General features: G+C 41.7%; 1 pseudogene; it reads right to left on the bottom strand.

The window, feature by feature from the left end:
• Positions 1 to 6,437: 6,437 nt before the first annotated feature.
• LOC141421425 (RNA-binding motif, single-stranded-interacting protein 1-like) lies at positions 6,438 to 15,848 on the bottom strand (annotated as a pseudogene).
• Positions 15,849 to 16,465: the final 617 nt, after the last annotated feature.

Genomic DNA, 16,465 nt, shown 5'->3' with positions numbered 1-16,465 from the left:
ATAAGTTAAAAATAAAGAAACCACTGGTGCCAGGCATAGTGACTCACACCTCTAATCCCAACTATTTAAGACACAGACATGAGAAGATGATGGTTTGAAGTCAGCCTGGGCATAAAGCTAGTGTGTACCCATCTCAAAGAACAGTGAGTTATGGTAGTTCACACTTGTAATACCAGTTAGGTGGGAGGTGTAGATAGAAGGCTTGCAGTATGAGGTCAGTATGGGAAAAAAGCGTGAGACCATATAGAAAAATGATTAAAACTAAAAAGGATGGAAGTATGGCTCAAGTGGTAAAGTGACTGCCTAACAAATGTGAAACCCTGAGTTCAAACCCTAGTTCCAAAATTAAATAGACAATTATTTCTCTCTTTTCTACTGCTTTTTTCAGAGAATAAAATTCCATCCATATCATTTGTCATCCTTCTGCCCCATAAAAACAAATGTTTTCCAGAACCCACATGTGAAGCCATCAGAAACACTTACTGAGTCAAATCTTAGTACATACTCAAATTTCAGCACTTAATGCTAAATTATCCATTATGTCTAACTAGCAAATATTTTCACTTCTGAAAAAGAATAATCTCATTTAGTAATCAAAGATAGATAACTGTGATAAATGTCCTTGCTCTTGGATGTCAACTAAAATATTTTTATTCTATTTAGCTTTAAAGGATTGTCATTGTTGAAGACACTTGCTATTTATGATTTAAACTGATATATTTTTGTTCAGAAATGAGATTTTTGTAATACCTCTGCTAATTTTTGAAAAATGTTCTTCTAGATATAGTAAAAGAATTATTTTATAGTGCAAAACCCCCCAAAAGTATTTAAATAAAAGTAACAAATATATAACTACTCTATCCACATCCTAAGATTTTAAGCACTTTATAGTGTTGACCAGGTTGGCAAAAGCAAACTTACAGAACTCAAGGGTCGCAATATGGAGTCAGTCCCTGAAAGGTGGGACCACTCTTCACAGTTCAGTGCCTGGTCAGTTCCCCCGTCCAGATCTTGTAGCAGTGCAAGTCTACTTGGCTTGGCCAGACCTCGTTGCTTCACTTCTGGACTATCATCTCCAAGGTTTGTCAGAGTTTGAAGGCACCTCCACATAGGGGTAATATGGATAAAATCCATCTTAGCATCCCTAGTGCTGAAAATCCAGGGAGGACACTGTGGATGCACCCTTTGAATTTTATGAAAGGAAATACACTTTTGCCTGTTTTACAGGGCCTATCCAAGGTTTGAAGTCTGCTGCTTGAATTTGAGACAGGGAACTGATTACGCATAGTGACTATCAGTCACTCCTCAATGCAATGAGCTGTATCTAGCCACACAAGCCTGATGTATAGCTTTCTCTGAGGTTTACATCTGTTGTAGATAGCAGTTCTCCAAATATTACCAACATCTGACCATTTGACATTGACTGCAATGCAAACATCTTCAAATTGGTTGCCATAAGTAAGGAGGGAGCCCCTTTTGTGCAAGCCCAATGCACTTCAACTTGGCCAATTCCATTGTATCTTTAGCCTCCAGCTGTGACATAAGATCCATACGCTTCTTTCCCTGTAATAAAAACATCTTGTGTACTAATCACACAAAGCTCTGTGAAGTGAGGTCCATCACGATGTTGCCACCATCTTGCTCAGCAACTCTGTGTATCATGTGCTCCATAAGTACTTTTTTTTTTTTGGTTGAAGGAAGGAAATAAAATCCTGAACTGGGGAAAAGAAGAAAGGAGAAATTAAACTAGATATTAGAAGATGTATTCATGCCAGTGAAAGACTTAATGTACAAATAGACAAGGGCTAGATTCAACCAAAATATCACAGAACCAGGCCACAAAGCTGGCTCCTTTGCAATGAAGTTTCCAGAACAATGAAGGCTTGGTAAACAAAATCCTAATTCCCTATATTTTGCCACTTTTTTCAATTCAGATTAAAGTGGAAAAAGCCAAATATGCATTTTCTCCAACAATATAACTTATAATCAGAACAGAGCTGGAATCGTTGCCTTCATTCTCTATACTGCTTCCCACTATCCTGCCTGTCTTTCTGCCTCTATGAAAGCAAAGTATGAGACTGAAAGCCTCTGTGCATTCTCATTAGCTGATCTATTATTTCCAGAAGAGGCATGAAAAATGCCAACAATTTTCTTGGAAAGTAATATTGGAACATGAGCTAGTTTGATGCACAAAGTATAAGTAATTGACATTACAACCAGTAGGGCAAGTGATCAAGCACTTGTTCTTAAATTCCACACTGAAAATCTCATGATGATTTATTGTCATTCTGCATGTATTTGAGTAACTTGTGCTTTCAATATTTAAAACTATCTTCATTATAGCCAGGCATCAGTGATTCACACCTGTAATTTAGCTACGTTGGAGGCTGAGAGGAGGAGGATTGCAGTTCAAGGCCAGCAAATAGTTCACAAGTCCCCATTTCCCAAATAACACTGGTAAAGCAGACTGAAGGCATGGCTCAAGTGTTATAGCGATTGTTTTACAAGTGTGAAGCCCTCAGTTCAAATCCCAGTCCCACCAAAATAAATAAATAACTGCATTATACAAAAACTCGTTTTGGCATTAAAATTTTTTGGTAATAATGGGGTTTGAACTCAGGCCCCTGCACTTGATAGGCAACCACTTCATCAGTTGAGCCACACCTCTAGCCATTTTGCTTTAGTTTAATTTTTAGCTGCAGTTTTCTTTCTTTTTGCCTAGGGATGGCCTGGACTTCAGTTCTTCTATTGGTGCCACCCCCATAGCTGAGTTACAGGCATGTGAGACCATGCACAGCATATTTTCTGAGTCTCACTGATGGTGTCTGTGATAGCATTGAACTTCAATCCACCCATTTCTGCCTCCCATGTAGCTAGGATTTAAAACACTGGGTCTTCTAAGACAATGTAGCAAGGACAAAGCATAAAAGACCAATATATATATATTGTATATGCCAATATTTTATAGACCAATATGTATATATACAATCTTGTGCATATCATACATATGATTTAATCTGAAACATCTGTAACCAAAATAATGTGATATTTTTGGAAAAACAGACATGTTTCATTGCAATAATATAGATCATGTGTAGATCCAAACATATAATGTCTTTCATAAAAGTGTCAAGATAATGCAAAGGGGAAACAAACATTTTAAAATTATATCTTTCTAGAACAATGAACTGTATTCTGATATGAATAACGGAAAAATAAATTGTAATTCCTATCTCAAATCATATGCAAAAATTAACTTAAAACAGATCTATAAATTATAAATGTATACTTAAAAACAAAGTAGAAAACTCCTGAGAAGAAGCACAGGAGAAAATGCTTTGTGACACTGGGTTAGGTAAATATCCCTCAGGTGGTCATGAGTGAGAATTTATGGACAGGGACAAGTGCTCAGTGTTAAATAGTACATGGACACGGCCCTCCTGCTTGTGCAACTTAATTGTGCCCTCTGAACCTCCTCATGCTGAATCTCAAGTATATACTGCACGTTGGTTTGTGATACTGTTGGGTCTACATCACATTATGGCTTGATGGATCAAACATAAGTCAGTTTACAGTGCTCAGTTTTTGCCCCATGATCACATACTGGTCCATGGTCAGATGCTCAGTTTCCATCAAGCTTCACCAATATATCAATGGTAAACATTGTGAATGGTACCTAGCAATCTTCTGCCTACAGACTTGTCTTGCTTTATGAGTACTGTCTCTCTATTCAGAAGACCTACTCACTTTCCATTTTTCTTTTATTTTTGACATTTCAACTGTTTTTTATTTGAGGTTCTCAAGAGAAATAAAACAGAAAAAGCCACCAATGTGATCAAATGTACAGTTCAAAAATGTCCTTTTGGCATTTAACAAGTACTAAGAAAAAAAACTAGTGTTATCTTGAACCAGACAAATAAGTCACCACTGGAAAGTTTGTGGAACTAGTAAGGCAAAAGTAAAAAAATTAACTCTCTTGATCAGGTAGATACCTCTATGGAAACCACTTTTAAACTGTACAAAAGGCCTTTCTTCATAAATTAATCTTTTCAATAATTTAATGGCTGTCTACTATGTGATGTTTAACTGATTTTTTTTATGTACACAGGTTATGTTTCCTAAATCTTACCCAGACCAGTATGACACTTTGTCCAGACATTTCTAGCAGCATATTTCCCCTCCCCTTCTAACTGAGCTATAGAATTTCTATCTTAACTAATGCAAAAAATATCAAGTAGTGAGAGAACCAAGTTTGCAAATGTACTAGGTACATGGAGGGTGGTGTATTTGGTCTGGACTTTCACAAAGCGGTAATATTTCAGGGAGTGTAGAACAAACAGTATCACAACTTTAAAAAAGGAAACAAAAACAAAAGACACAAACACATTTCTCTTATGACTCTTAATTTTCACCACAATCTTCAGTTCTCAGAGCAGTAATGACTTTTGAAACTATGAAATGTCTGTGACGTCTATAATCAAATACATGCAATAAAATTTAAGAACTAAGAAGTACTCAAAAGAAATAACTGCTTAGCCTTAGCTCCTGAGCTAGGAGGATTTGATCTGTGGGAACAGGGAAGGCCAGCAACCTGTCCCAGTACACACACACAAAAGGCTCTGATCATACATAGCTAATCAAGCAAGTAAACAGTTTTGGAAGACAACTTAATTTATCATTGCTTTCAAAACATATGTGATTGCCTTAATAAAAGAGCTTTAATTACAGTGAATTATCTCATAGGTACTAAAGTAGAAATAACTGTGTATTTATGAATCTTGAATTTTATAGTGTCAAAATAGGATTTCTTTACACTTGAACACTTGTGGCAATGATGTAAGAGTGTGGCAATGCTTCAATCCAAATCTTCCTTCATGCTTTTTTGTTTATCTGTGTATGTCCATACATCAACTTAAATTATAAAGCCTAAATGTGAAGGTACAAAAAAAGGCACATTCTCCTAACCATAAACTGATACAGCAAAAATAAAGAGCACAGAAGATGTGATGCTGAGACTCGTTGGAGCTACTGGTTACGGCCCTTTGGTATTTGGTGAAGTCACTATTAAGAGTGCCAAGTTATTTAGTTTTCAAATTTGAGAGAGGGAGGGAGGGAGAGAGACACAGAGAGAGAGAGAGAGAGAGAGAGAGACAGAACTAGTAGCCAATCATTTTGCTTCTATCCGTATCTCATCTATCTCATCTTAAGCTGAGCTCAAAAGCTTTTAGCTTTTGCCATTTACTTGCAATAGCAATATTTTTCAACATTTTTTTCAGTTTGCCAGATCATAGGCATAATTTTTATTCTAAAACACTACCATTAGTGTAAAGGAAGAACAAAACATTCAGTGACCCCCACCCCCGCAGTCACAGTACTACCTAAACTAGATCTAGAACATCAAGTTTTTTTCCCTGAAAAAAGGCAAAAAAGACTTCACATTGCATGATACAGCAGATATCCTAAAGCAGTCAAACTATCAGAGGGAACTGTTGCTGTATAGCCTTACAAACAATTTACCTTATTAAAATTTCCCCAGTCAGAAAATGTGTTTCACACAAAACATTTTCCCCCTTCTTGCATTTCACTACCTTACACATCATATGAAAAATCATTAAAAACATCTGCTACATATTTTAAAAAGTCAAAATTTCAACAACTTTTATTGACTAGCTTTTAAAAGCCCTATGCTTCTGTTTTACAAGGCATACTAGATCAACTCATTTGGTCAAAGCATCCTACATTAGTTTGAACTAACTTTTACTGAAAGAGCTACAGCATCAAGAGCTAAGGCAAACTGAAATTCATAGAAAAGCAGAAGACACTTCACACTATTGAAAGAAAAACAGAAAGCTAAGAAAAAACATTGACAACAACACTGAATTACAGCAACATTTGCATGGCCAGTACAGAACACCATGGGTGAAGTCAGACAATTGAAGATTCAGAAAGCCCATTTCATACAGCTGAAAAAACTCAAATTGAACAAAGCCATAAAAATCTGTTCATGCACTTGGATAAATCGTTGTGTTCTTTGTGCATGCACAGAAAATTGAAGTGTTTTTTTTTCTTTTTTGCATTATATCATTTGCTAAAAATATTTTTTGTAGTTGTTTTTATGTTTTTTACTAACATAAACCTGTTTAGGGGAAGAATTGATAGATAAATTTAAGGATTTTATGTACCTTATAGAACTTATAGCAAAAACAGTTTTAAGTGATTTCATTATAAATAACATTTTCAAGATCCCGTAAAAAATTGTCAATAATTTCTTAAAACATACAATTGATGAGAAAAATCCATGATTGTTCATCCTTTACACCCTTCTTCATGTAAAAACACCCTTCTGTACACCTCACAGTTACTTATTAGGTTGAAAGATATATGGACACGTGTCATTAGACATCTCTGTAGACAACTGCTGCTGACCACTTTCTTCCTCAACAGGAACTGCTGTCATCTGCATGTGCGTACTGTAGCAAATAGGCATCCTGCATGGCTGACATTGCAGGCATGTATTTTCCAATTCTTCTTAGTGAAAGATGACTCATCTGCTGGGCCAGGGGGCTGAATATAGACACAGGCTGCAGTGACATGGTGTGTTCTCACTGAAGGACTGAAGGACAGACTGCGGGAAGTCCCAAAAGGGCGATAAGTGGTCAAGGAGACACTTCTCCTCCCTAAGAAATGCCTGTTTGCATCTGAAAGGCATCTCCACCCTCAGGCAATGCAAATAGGCTATAAAACCCCACTCCCCACCCTGGCCCACGGGATCACCAGTGTCCGGGGTCTCCCTGCATTCTCCAATATGCAGTATTTCTCTTCACTTTTCTCCAACTAAATTCTCTACACATAAAATCTTTCCAACCTCTGCTGTTGGAGTCTGCCTGTGCTTTCATTCTCAGAGCAGGCTCAAGAACCCTGAGCATCTGAAATTCCTGCGCGTGTCATCCGTGCATCATCACCAAGGGAGATAAGATGGCACCAGGGTGCTATAGGATATGTGGTTGAGGCTACACCTAAGAAGGACTCTGCACCTGGTAGGCAGATACAGAAGATGCAATATAGGATGTATGAGAAGTGTGAGTGGTCATTCGGTTTGTAGCAATACTGTATAGTAAAGGATTAGACCATTCCGTATAGCAGCTGTAGGTGGGTCAGTAGTGAGCGTCAGTCCAGCCTTTCCTTCTCTATGCCATGGTCTTCCATTAAGGATGTATTTGTTTAAATTCTGTCTCTTCTGTCCTCCATCTGTAAATTTGCACAATAAAGTTTTTGTAGGAGCAGAAAATCTTGGTGGGGTCTTACTGAATTTTTCATTAAAGTGACTGATTACAGCTTTGCATTTTTCAATCCTGGCAAAGCCAACACCATGACTTGTGCTGCTGGAATCACATAGTGTCCTTGTAGAAATAACTGCCCAAACAGTTCGAGCACACTTTCAAATTCTTGCTCTTCCATGGACAGTAACAAATTAGAAATACACAGGTTTGTAGGACCTTGTTCCTGCTGCTTTGCCATTTGAGCTTGAACCCCACTGTTCTGCAGGGCTCACACACCTTTCTGATCTGCTGCAGGATAGCCTTTGCATTTGTTTGCTGCCTTCTCTAAAGTTGCCTTTGTCGAGACTATTTTGCCATATGGTTAGCAGAGCTTCACCATGTCCTGGTCAGTGGTGTGGGGGCAGGCCTCGGATATAGAGTTTTGCTTACTTGATCCCATCCTGAATTGCTATTGCTGCTACTGTTGTTATCCGTCTTTCACAGCTAGCCTAAGCTCCCATGGCACAGAGCTTTTAGTGTCCACAGGCCTCTGTGTCATTTGTCCATGGAACTCACCAAGCAGAACAGGCTGCCTGGACCTCGCTGTGGTGCGTAGGCAGCCTTGGTTTCTGCCTCTAATCCTGACCACGTGATGCCAGGGTACGGTTCCAGTGGCCTGGCTAGAGAAGAAAATGTTTCCTGGAGGCACAGCACAGGTACCTGTTGATCTGATGTAATTTCTTTTCTTGTCTGCAGGGCCCTCTAAACCACGGGCTGTGAAGGTTTGAAGAAATTAACTTCATTCACTAGTATTTCCGGGGATTCCTAAGTACAGGTTCTGCTGAAAGGTACTTTTCACAAATGAAAGCCCAGAAATTCACTTACCTGAAAATAGTTAATGTTCATTTATCACAGCCACCCTGTGGGTGTGTTTATGAGTGGGGCCGCATGTGTTCTGACATATTTCCTGGATCAGTGTCCTTTAGATACTCTGCTTCAAATAATGCCAGTCAGGCAAGCTTCATGAAAGTCAGTAACTTTGGGTTGTTCTCCGCAATGCTATTCCTAGATCAAGTGTAATCAATTGTCTGAGGAGGAAACAGTCAGCGTTCATTGAATATGGCCCGTGTATATCAGGCTATCGTGATGCATGTGTTTCCGTGCATCTTCGGCCCTCCAAAATTGATTGGAATTCAAGTGATGGATTGAGGCCTTGACTGACTCTAGATTAGGCTTTAGTTGTTCATTGGCCTGAAGGTGGTAGTATGTCTTTTTCGCATGAACTTTGGTGTCACTTCGCATGTTTTTCTAAGCTTGTTCCTTTCTTGAGAGCTGAAAGTGTCCCCTCATTAGCTTAAAGCCAGGATTTCAGCTATGGCAGGTTTGATTCATCATGCCTTGAATACAGGCAGGGTTCCTGGGCTTTTGTTTGCATGCGTGTGCGTGCGCACGTATGTGTGTGTGTGCTTGTGTTCCTGTGTCTCTGAGAATTGCCTATGCCATAAAAATACACTCAACATAGTGGCAAAATAAAGGCATTTTCAGATGAACAAAACACTTCTACATGAAGTAGAAGTACTAAGGGAAGTTTTACAGAATGTAGGGAATGATACCAGGTAAAAGAGCTAGGCAGTTGTTTGGAGAACAGGAGTATTAAACATCTATCACATAAGGAAGTTTAATTTTTGCTTTTGGATAATGCAATATAAAATATAGAAAAGAAGTACAAAAATAGTGCATCTTGAGGTGTTGGAATCAAATTAGAGATATCAGTAAATAGACACAGAATTAAATAAAATATAGGTGTGAATGTGTATTTATTCATTATTTCCTCGTTCAGTCTACTGATATACCAACAGCAATCAGCACAAATCAGAAGCCACAAGCACATCTAGTGCTGCCATCACGGTTTCTAACTCCCATTGCCTTCACTGAAATAACCAGGGCTCCTTGGAAATAAGAATGATCCTATGGTCAAGGCAGGAAAAGTATAAGACAAGCCTCATAAATACTGTGTTAAGTCAAAAAGTGACAAACACACAAAAGGTGACAAATTCATATCAAAATGACATAGGAATCAGCAAATCTGATGTGATTTGAGCATTAGAAAAAATAAAGATAGCAATAGATTAAATTAAAAAATCAATTAATCAATAAATCAAAGCTCTTCCATACACTGGGATGCCAGCTTAAAAATGCCCAGGATATGGCAGAGTAGCAATACATGCTAAAACTAACACCACTGAAATCAACCTACCAAATTTCACATCATCAGTACTAAGAGAAACTATACCATGTGCCTCCTGGTAAGATACACTAAGGGCTATGGATACTTAAAAATGCATTTGGTCTTTGTCCTACTTCCTCCCACAAACCTCTTAAAACTGATAGTATTTCCTAGGCATCAATAGTACATTTTGATATTTCCAAGCATAGCTGATTTTATGCTGATGAAAGGATTTATTGGTGTGCAGGGCAGGTGGAGAAACTTACAATGCTTCAAGATGGGGGTTGGCAATAGAAAAACCAACCATGTAATTATAGATTTAGAACTTTCAAATCCACCTCCAACTTCTGGGGAGGAAGAGGAGTTGAAAACTGAATTCAGTCACCAATGGCCAATGATTTAATCAATCACACATAATGAAAGCACAATAAAAACTCGGAAAATAAGGTGAGTGGAACTTCTGTGTTGGTGATATATGGGTGTGTTAGAATGGTAGTGTGTTGAACAGGATTAGAAAGCTTTTTGTCTTGTGCTCTCTTCCATTTGTTTGTCTCTGAGGGGTAACTGCAAGTATAGTTGTTTCCTGAATAGTGAGTCAGAATACAAAATTACTGAAACTGAGAGGGTCATGGGAACCTTTAAGCTGTAGTTGGTATGGAAGAAATGCAGGTCACCTGGGGATCCAAAGTGGGGCTGGTGTGTGAATATACAGCAGTTTTGTGGAACTGAGCCCTTAACATCGAGATTTTGCTGTGACTCTAGGTAGTTAAGTGTCAGAACCAACTCTCTGCCCCAAGGTAGTATTGGAGAATTAAAAATTGAGAACTGGCTGTTGTTTGGAAAACCAAATAAAGTCTCACCATGAACATCTATGGTGCTCTTGTCAAAAGGGTCTGGCTTGAATCAATTCATGAAGAACATTCTATAAGATAAAATGAGTGAAATGGGGAGGGGTAGCAGAGAGAGCAAGAGGACAGACAGGGAGGAAATAATAAAACAAATGGGACAAAAGAAAATCATGTCAAGATCATGGGAAAGTGTATATAGAAGCTTCTTGTACTAATCTTGTAAGTTTTCTGTGAATTTCAAATTATATCAAAATAAAAATGGTAAAAAAACAGAAAAGGAAACAACAGAGACCTTGCCAAGCTCATTTTCTACTATAGAATGACATTTTTAAGATAAGGCCTGAAAAAGGATCTGGGGTGTGGCTCAAGTGATACAGCACCTGCCAAGCAAGCAGAAAGCCATGAGTTCAAATGCAAGTACTGGCCCCTCCTCAGAAAAAGATAATGCCCCAAAGTAATGAGAATGCTGAATAAGCAGAGATATAGCAGTTCATAAACTGTGCTTCCTAGGGCACAATTACAACATGAAAGATTAGTAGATTTATTTAAATTAAAACAGTTGCTAGTGTTCTTTTTTAAAAAATTATTTGCAAATTTTTATTCATCAAAATTCACTAGTGAACTTGAGAAAGTTCATACTTCTTTAGTGTCTTGACAAACAGTTGAGATGGAAATTAAGCCCTACAGGGAGAAAAGGGGACACATTTTTATCTCTGGAGACAGAATGAAAGAGAGGGAGGAACAGTAGCCACGTGGTATCAGCCATGGAAGCAGTGGAGTGACTTCCTTATTACCATCTATGCTCTCTCTCTAGAAATCATACACATATGGAGTGGCTATCCGCCAGAAATAGGAGAATATGAATTTTGCATTCCAGTTAATTTGGGAGAAATGTGAGTGTTTTAATAAATTAAGTCATTACAACACAGAAAATCTTGGAGAAGCTTAAAACTTTCTTAGGATATGGAACAAAGGTTCAAGGATGTCTTGTGTAGGTGTTGAATAATACATAGTTTTTCATATAGAAAAGACACCAAAAACATCCTATGTCTTGCTAGTAGGACAATATATCTTATTAAGCGAATGCTTTCTTGTACATGTTAATATTTTTCTCTTCTTATTAATGAATGTTTTTAATAGCTTATTACAAACAAGTGACCTGCACATTCAAGAAGTTGTGAAATGCTAAGAGGAGGAGCCAAGATGGCATACTGATGAAAGATTCTAAAACACTGAGGTCTCACAAACCTGAAAGAAAATCTTAGGTTCATTGTAGCAGTGGTAGGAGATCTTGCTCATCCAACAAGAGGTTGCCAATGTATAGGCAAACCAAATCCACAACAACCAACCTTTAAGTAAGCTTTTTAAAGCAAAAAGAGTCCCAGACACAGGAGCGCAGCTGTGTTCCTGTGTCAATGGGAAATGGTTTCCTTTCTATTTTTTTCCTCTCTCCAAAGTGGGAAAATCAACACCTGAGACCACCAGTCCTGGGAGGCTGCCACAGGGACAGCCCAAGGCCCTCCCCCCACCTCCCACTGGGCATCTCCCCCACCCCTCCCCGAAAGGCAGGCACACACTCCCAACACCTCCACCCACTCCCTCCTCTGGCAGCCCCTCCTGCAGCTCCCAGCAGGGCACCTGACAGCCCAGCCCAGCCCAGGTCAGGCTGGCCCACCTCAGGGAAGCAAGCACAGGAGAGGGCAAGTCCTCCTCCCAGGCTCTGGCTCCTCAGGGCACAGTGACAGCACTGCACAGAGCTTCTCTGGGTGCCAGGGCCAATAATGGCGCACCCCACCCCTACCCCTGCAGCCATGCCTGCCCCAGCTGAGCCCTCAACCCCCCATAATTAGGCCTCCCATCATCCTCCACAGTTCTGAGCATGCACCCCTGGAAACTTCAAAAGCCTCTCCCTACCAGGGTACTACTCCGCACTGCACTCCAGCCCTCCCTAAGCTACCCCAGCGCCCTGCTATCCTGGAAGGAAACCAGATCCCTCCTGGACAAAACACATCACCAGGATGTTTCCCAATAAAATGCACTCAAAGCAAAATCACCCAGTGTGTCCTGTCCTCCTTCTTCCCTGGGCTCTCAAACATCCCAAAGTCATCCTTTCTTGCAGGGCAGAGTCAGGAAAACCTAATAGTTCACCAGATTTGCTTGCAGCCTCCTACACCAAGGGGTTCCTACTCTACAGCTCTCCTGGGCCCCCACGACCCCTGGTTGAGTGAAGGGAAGCCTGAAAGGGTGCCTGCCACTCTCTCTCTCTCTTGCATGCTGTGGGGATGGGGGAGGATCTTCACTGCATCCTTGGCTTCTGCACCTGCACTGCCTAACCAAATCTTCCATGAAGAGCCAGAGGCCTCTGAACACAATACACTACACTTAAGGGAGTGAAGCCACATAAGGAAAAAGAACACCCATGGACCCTGTATGGAAGTCTGGGAGGGAGGCAGAGGAAAAAAGAAGGAGAGAGCATCAAGGACTTGGCAAAATTTAAACACCTAGTGCGGGTAGTGGAGCCTAGGGTAGGTATGGAAAGCTGCTGCAAAACGGGGGGGGGTGGGAGGACAAAGGGTAAGGGAGAGCAAGGGAAGGAGGTGAACAGACCAAGGTGAGGTGAACTCGCAGGGGCACACACCGAGAAAGCCCTTGGGAGCCTCCCCTACAAAGCTGAAAGAGGCAAGAGAGGATACCATGCAATCAGTACAGTGTATGTGTGGTGGGATACCCGTGGGAGTGGGGAGGGTGAATGCAGGAGGTGAGGGTTGGGTTGGGTATATGGAGGAGGGGGACTCTAGGTTTCCAAGAGACAGAAAAGAGAAGCCTCTTGCACTTGCTTCGGGTCATGTCTGGCCGGGAAGGGGACCCAGGAAAGGGAGTCAGAGGATGTGGGGCCAGCCAGGAAGGAGGCGAAATGACCGGTGTGCCACACAAGGTTCATTGAGGTTGTCCCAAGGAACCCGCCCTGTACAAAGCATCTACCCTGATACACACAACTTCACAAACTACCCCCCAAGGAACATAAGAAGTGCAAAAAAACCACAAAGGAACCCTCAGGGCAGGGTCCAGGCACACTTGAAATGCCTGCCCTTGGAGACTGGGGTAGGGGTATCCCAAGTACCAGGGCAACCTGAGCTACAGGGCAAAACTCTACCTCCAAACAACCAACCAAAGCAACCAGCCAATGACCAACCGACCAGACAAGTCCTGTCCAGGGGCTCAAGGCTGCTGGCAAGCTCAGTGACCCTGTGAAAACAGATATCACATCCCTCAGGGAGAGGGAGCTTCAGAGTTCAAGGACAGCCAGGGCAAACTCTGGCCTCCCTTCATCTCAACCCACACAAGTGGCACTGGGCATCAGGCACCTGTTACCACCACAGTGAAGCAGGATGCACCAAGGTGACAGAAGGAAGATCCGTGTCCCTGCCTGCCCAGGCCCAAATGGGGAGAACCTATCCCCAAGTTAGGGAAAAAGGAAAACGTCAACAGAGAAGGAAATCAACCAATAGGTAAGGAAAGAAATGAAGCTCTAGAGGCACCAATAACCAAAACCAGAGAGGGCTAGGGGCGCAGCTCAACTCACGGGGCGCTTAGCAGGAACACGCCAGGCCTGGATCTCAACCCCCATTTCTTGCCTACCTCCGCCCTCCCACCAAATGCCCAAAGCAAAAAGACACGTGTACACATGTATCGCTCATCTGTACACGAGATGTTCCCAAGAACTAAAGGCCCCTCATTTTCTTCATTTCTTCTTCGGACCCTTTGTAAATGAGGACAGACGATAAAAGAGAAGGCCAAAGAAGAGCAAAGCACGCTGAGAGCTGTGAAGGATGCCTAGGGTACCCCTGCACCCCTGAGAAAGCCAGGAAAGCCACCAAGGTGGGAGAACCCGCCAAGGCTGCTGAAGCCCAGGCTCACAGGCAAAAGGTACAACCCAACCGGATTTGGCCTTCAAATATCCAAAAAACATTCACATACACTGAAATTAGTGATATACTAATTGTTATCTTGTATGTGAATTTCTTCCATTCTATGGAGTTAATTACAATGGTAGCAAGACAGGAAGTCATTTAACATCACACAGCTTTTTTCATTCCATCTACTGCCACCATATTAATGATAGATTTTGATTCAAGGAGACTTCTGCTGGCCTATGCAGCAGATATACTCAATGAGTGTGAAACAGGTGGGAGTATGAGAAGGTTTGAGAAAAAGCCAAGAAATTAATACATGAAGATACTACAAATATTAAACACAGACAGAAAAACAGACACATAAACAAAAAGACAGACAGACAGGCACACACGCACACACACTCACACACACATCCAGGAACACTGCCTGTATCAAGGCATGTTGAATCTTACCTGCAATACCAGAAATCCCAGCATTAAGCTAATGAGGGGACACTTTTGGCTCTTAAGAAAGGATCAAACTTAGAAAAACATGCAAAGCGAACCAGTTCCACCAAAGTACTTGGAAGGAAGACATACTACCACTTGCATGTCAATGAACAACTAAAGCCTAATCTAGAGTCAAGGCCTGAATCCATCACTTGAATTGAAATCAGTTTTGGCGGGCCGATGATGCACGGACATACATGCATCACGATAGCCTAATATACACGGGCCATATTCAATGAACGCTGACTATTTCCTTCTCAGCCGATCGATTACAGTTGATCTACGGAATAGCAGAGAATAGTGCGGAATAGTGCGGAGAATCCAAAATTACTGACTTCCATGAAGAATGCCTGACTGGCATTATTTGGAACAGAGTAACTATTGGACACTGATCCAGGAAATATATAAAACCACACATGAGCTGCCACACACAAACACACCCACAGAATGGCTGTGATAAATGAATATTAACTATTTTGGGGTAAGTGAATTTCTGGGCATTCATCTGTGGAAAGTACTTTTCAGCAGAACCCGTACATAGGAATCCCCGGAAACACTGGTGAATGAAGTTAATTTCTTCAAACCTTCACTGCCCGTGGTTTAGTGGACCCTGCAGACAGGAGAAGAAATTATGTCAGATCAACAGGTGCCCGTGCCGTGCCTCCGTGTAACCTTTTCCTCCCTAGCCAGTCCACTGGAACCACACCCTGACATCATGTGGTCAGGATTAGAAGCAGAAACCAAGGCTGCCTGTGCACCACAGCGAGGTCCAGGCAGCCTGTTCTGCATGGCGAGTTCCATGCCCAAATGACACAGAGGCCTGTGGACACTAAAAGCTCTGTGGCATAGGCGCTTAGGCTAGCTGTGAAGAACAGAACCACCCAACCCTGATGTGCCCAGGTCACCCGTGTGACCCTGCCATCTGTGCCCAGGATCCCCAGGGCCCAATTAAAACAGAAGTCTTCCACCCAAGACAGGGCCACCTACCTCCAGTTTCTTCCTGCTTGGCTGGCTGGGTTGCTACAACAACAGGCCAGGCAGGAGCTGTCTCACCACTCTCCATGTTCCAGGGGCTAGGATCCCACTGTGACCGCACAGCCAAGTCTTTCATGATTGGTCAGACCACTTAAGCACTGCCTCTACGGCCCCTCCCCCTCCAGTCTCCAGTCACTTTTTGGCAGTTTCCTGGCAAGAGCTTCTGAATTGGGGATTCCTTTTCTGCTCCATGTTCCCTCCTCAGCTCATTCAAGCTTGAAGTGGCATGACATTTCTCTCATGTTCCAAAGTCTCCCAATCTGGAACCCACAGTTTGGAGGATTGGAAGGCTTTCACGTGGTGAGTACAAAAACACCTCAAGCCCTTTACAGTTAAATCAGCCAGGAAAGCTCCCTACACCTTGGATGGGACAACTTCCTTCTCAGAACTACATCTTCCATCAGATGGCAGAAGATGCCAAATGTCACACAGTGAGAACCAGGGGTTCTTTTCCAGGCTTCTGTGTTCCCAACTTCAACAAAACACGCAAACGCACACACTGACTGCCAGGAGCCTTAACGTGACCACATGAATTCACTTCCTCTCGACACACAAATTCCTTCACTTTCATCTGAGGAATACACGGGCACATACATGCTACAGCCGAGGACTGCTCAGGATTCTCTAGAAAGTGAAATTGTTACCACCTCTCGGGAGAATGGCAGGTTTCAGGAACAAAAGAACCCATGGAAT

This window comes from Castor canadensis, chromosome 3 (genome assembly GCF_047511655.1).
Source record: "Castor canadensis chromosome 3, mCasCan1.hap1v2, whole genome shotgun sequence".
NCBI lineage: Eukaryota > Metazoa > Chordata > Mammalia > Rodentia > Castoridae > Castor > Castor canadensis.
This window is presented reverse-complemented; position numbering and strand designations above follow the sequence as displayed.